The 4,369-nt window shown below is 44.8% G+C and overlaps 1 protein-coding gene and 1 long non-coding RNA gene across 5 annotated transcripts in view; one reads left to right on the top strand and one right to left on the bottom strand.

Moving 5' to 3' along the window:
• Positions 1–4,369, top strand: part of EBF1 (EBF transcription factor 1) — a 166,225-nt gene that overhangs the window by 37,626 nt on the left and 124,230 nt on the right. The window lies entirely within an intron of this gene.
• LOC128492927 (uncharacterized) overlaps positions 1–4,369 on the bottom strand; it is a 193,981-nt gene that overhangs the window by 164,576 nt on the left and 25,036 nt on the right. The gene's annotated exons all lie outside the window — the stretch shown is intronic.

The following is a 4,369-nucleotide window of genomic DNA, read 5'->3' as shown; positions in this document are numbered from 1 at the left end:
TTATACATTATTTGTAAGCTGAAAAATGTGAGAATTTATTTTTCTTATTTACAGTGGGTTTTTTAACGCCTGGTGATCTTTTTTTTTTTTAGAATTTAAGACATTAAGAGAACTAAAAATAAGGTTGATTTATATTTATTACACTTTAATAGAATTAACATTTTTAAAGTCTAAATTTCCAGATTTAAAAGGATCTGTCTGAAAGTATTAATAATCAAAAGAGTAGTCTTTTGGAAAAGTTGTGTTTTTACACCCAATATCACACAAGGCCAGGGTATTAGATCCGGTCACTCGTTTGTCATTTGCACGCTGATTCACCAAGCGTTAATTAGAAGAGATTTGCTGAATAAATATGATAAGAAGGGGGGGGGGAAGAAGAATTAGATTTTTCTCTTGATTTTTATGGTATTGGATTTCTACAAAATGAGTCTCATTTTAAACAACAAAATTCTATACAACTGGACTATGTGATGATTTTTATCAAACAGTGGTGATTTTTTTTGTTCAACGCACCTAAATTTGGACCAAATTTCACTTCCTGTTTCAAAGGTCAAGAAAAGATGACCCTGCCAGCCGCGTGAAGGCTGTTGCATAATTCATATGATTGACTTTGTGTCAGCTTCCACATTTGTGCAAAGGGATGTTTTATTCATTCATCTCATTTAGGGTCCTTTTCTGCACCTGTTCTACCATTAAGTACCCTGTAATTTGCATTTGATGCTAATTTAGTTTCATATCAGTCTGCTCCCCCTTGTTAATTTAATTTTCCGAGACCCTTTTCATTAGTCTAGAAATGTTTTTGCTCTTTAGAACGAACATCTACACACAGTAATTGTATAAACTGCCTTTTGCGCTGTGTTTTAGAAGATCCCACCGTTTAGTTTCTTAATTCCTGTAATTAGCTCGGATCTGATTAATGCTTCAAATGGTTAAATAAAAATTCGCAGATAATCAGTTTGAGGCTGCGTGCGCAAGAGTTTCCCAAATTATCCAATAATATGAATTATAACACTATTTACGCATACATCAAGGATTGTAGTTTTCGAAACATCGATGGTTAAACTTCATGTGATTCTTTTTAAAATATATTTTTGAAAAATTTCAATTTCAAAATTCAAATTCAATTATAATTTCTGATATATCTTTCCTCTTCTCCTTATTAGTCTTAAAAAATACTATATTTTTTATCCAGTTTTTAATGATCTTCGTGGACAAGTAACTCGAATAACGAATCTGAAGAATAATAGCCATAACGGGATATATTGCCACGCAAACTTTTTGCAATAGTTAATTTTTTCTTTGATTTCTGGATTTCTCGTCCTGATTCTTGTCTCTCTAACTACATGTCGTAACAGACTATTAATCAAAATTATTATCATCAATGGTAGATATTGCCAAAGAAATGTATTGATCTTGTTAGATGATGTAAGTGAAGAATTAGGTCTGGAACATGCGCTATAACGTGTGATATATTTCGCCGGGGCTGTGAGTTACTCTCCATTTTAATAGTTCATTTGCATATGGTGCTATTTGATGACATCACAAATAGCGTCCGTTTCAAACCAAATTAAAAGTAATTTTTCACTTGATTTGTACATTTACTCGTAATTCTTCTAGTACAGGCATAACGAGATATTTTATTATCTACATCCGCAGTATTAAAAATGGTTTTGTGGCTTTAACCATCATTTTTTACACGCGTAAAAATGTGTGTTTTGACAGTTTAGGGACAAAATGGTTGATTTTTAAGGACCTCCATTCATCACAGTGGGAAAAAAAACGTTCTTTTTGTAGCCAAGGAACGATCAAATCGTCTGAGATCATTAAAATTCCATTCATTTTTCGTCGCTTTCCCCGGCTGATGTGCTCCGTTTGTCTGCTGAGATCACTCCGGAGGAGGTGGATTTGGCCCTCAGTACCATGAAGGGCGCTAAGGCCCCCGGTGTTGATGGGTTCACGGCCGCATACTATAAGCGCTTCAAACACATTCTGTCCCCACACTTGGCGGTACTGTTCAACAAATTCCTCTCGGGCTCCCCGATTCCTCCTGAGATGCTTTCCGCTAGAATTGTTGTGATTCCCAAGGAAGGGAAGGATGCTTCCTTTTGCTCCAATTACCGTCCTATTTCCCTTATTAATGTGGACGTCAAAATCTATGCTAAGATTCTGGCCTTGCGGATCGCCCCGTGCTTGCCACGCCTGATCCACCCGGACCAGGTGGGCTTTGTTTTGGGTAGGGAGGCCCCTGATAATATCCGCCGCGCCCTGGGGGTCATTCATGCGTCCCGGTTGGCTCGGTCTCCGACCTTGTTACTTTCTCTGGATGCGGAGAAAGCGTTTGACCGGGTCGACTGGGATTATATGTGGGCGACGCTCGGGGCTTTCGGTTTCACTGGGGGTATTCTCACTGCTCTGCGTGGTCTTTACTCTTCCCCTAGCGCGGTGGTGGACACCAGGGGGGCTGTGTCCTCCCCATTCCCTATCCGCAATGGTACGCGGCAGGGCTGTCCCCTTTCTCCCCTTCTTTTTGCTCTGTGTATTGAGCCTCTGGCGGCTTCTATTCGTCTGCACCCAGACATTAAGGGGGTGCAGGTGGGCGACTCTCCTTACAAGGTTAGTCTCTTCGCTGATGACGTGCTTCTTTCCCTCACCTCTCCCCTGGTGTCCCTGCCAAACCTGTATGCCCTTCTGTCCCGCTTTTCGGCCATCTCGGGCTATAAGATCAATAGTTCTAAATGTGAGGCGTTGAATGTCTCTTTACCTTCCCACACCGTTAAACTTATAGCCTTGAACTTTGATTTTAAGTGGCAGCCTCATCGGCTTTGCTATCTGGGGGTGTACCTGACTGCCCGCCTTCCCGATCTTTATGCCGCTAATTATCTCCCGATGCTGCAGAAACTGAAGGGTGACCTACGTCGATGGCAGCCCTATAGTATCTCCCTACTCGGTAGAGTTTATAGTGTTAAGATGACACTTTTACCTAAGATACTCTACCTCTTCCGTTCGCTCCCTATCCCTCTGGTGCTACGGGACCTGGACCTTCTTCAGGCGGAGATCTTTTGCTTTGTTTGGAGGGGGGCCAGACCGAGATGGCGTCGTGATCACCTCTACCGGTCACGCGTTATGGGGGGCCTGGGGGTCCCTCACCTGCTGTCCTATTTTCATGCTGCTCAGCTGGCGCAATTGGCGCTGGTCCATCTCGGTTCTCAAGCCCCTAGATGGGTTCCCCTCGAGGAGAATCTGTGCCATCTGCCTGATATCTCGGAGGTCTGTTGGTTGGGGGGGAGCGCGCGCCCATCTTGCGCTGCTAGCCCTACCCTGTCCTTTTCCCTCTCTTTATGGGATCGTCTTAAATCGAAACTCAAATTGCTCCACGCGCCGTCTGCCCTTACCCCTCTGTTTCGTAATCCTGCCTTTCCTGCGGGGTTGGAGTTAGCTTCCTTCCGATGGTGGAGATCTCACGGTTTTACGAAGACTGGTCACCTGTATCACCAGGGCTATTTCCACACTGTGCGTACCCTCACTGCTTCTTTTCAGATGCCCCCCGCGGAGACGTTTCGTTTCCTTCAACTTCGTTCTTTTTTGACGGGGCTCAAATTTCCCCGCTCCTTCCCTCCTATGACTCCGTTCGAACGACTGTGTTGGGCTGGGGACAGACGTCCGGGCGCGATTTCGCAGCTCTACACCCACCTTATCACACATGCCTTCTCGGTCACCCCTTCCCATTGTCGTTTATGGGAGGGTGACCTCGGGGCACCTTTGACCCAGCTGGACTGGACAGAAATATACGCTAACACGTTCTCGCTTACCGCTAACACTCTCATTAAGGAGGGCGCGTTCAAGGTGGTTGGTAGGTGGTATCTTCACCCTTCCCGGGTCGCCCGGATCTTCCCGGGCTCCGGGGATGGCTGCACGAGAGGTTGTGGAGAGAGGGGCTCGTATTTCCATATGTGGTGGACGTGCCCTCTGGCCGTGGACATGTGGACCTGGGTCTTTGATCTTCTCAGTGAACTTTTGGGCACACGGGTTGATAGGTGCCCTTTAACGGCTTTGCTTAATAAAGATCACCCTGACCCCCGATTCCCCAGGTACACCCAACGTCTCATTCACAGGATATGCGCGGCTGCGCGACTCTCTGTTGCTAAAAATTGGAATACGTGCATCCCTTCCCGACAGCACATCTTAGCTAAAATTTGGCATATCATGCACATGGAAAAACTCACTGCTTACATACACAACACTACTGACAGTTTCCTGAGGGTGTGGACCCCCTGGATGTCTTCTGCTTACGCTGACGGCTCCACGAGGCGGATAGCAGCATTATGAGGTATCATTCTGGTGTGCTGTGTGGTCTCTTTCTTTCCTTTCA

The sequence above is a fragment of the Spea bombifrons genome, chromosome 4, assembly GCF_027358695.1.
Source record: "Spea bombifrons isolate aSpeBom1 chromosome 4, aSpeBom1.2.pri, whole genome shotgun sequence".
Classification (NCBI taxonomy): domain Eukaryota; kingdom Metazoa; phylum Chordata; class Amphibia; order Anura; family Pelobatidae; genus Spea; species Spea bombifrons.
Note: the sequence above shows the minus strand (reverse complement) of the source record. Positions and strands in the feature narration are given on the sequence as shown.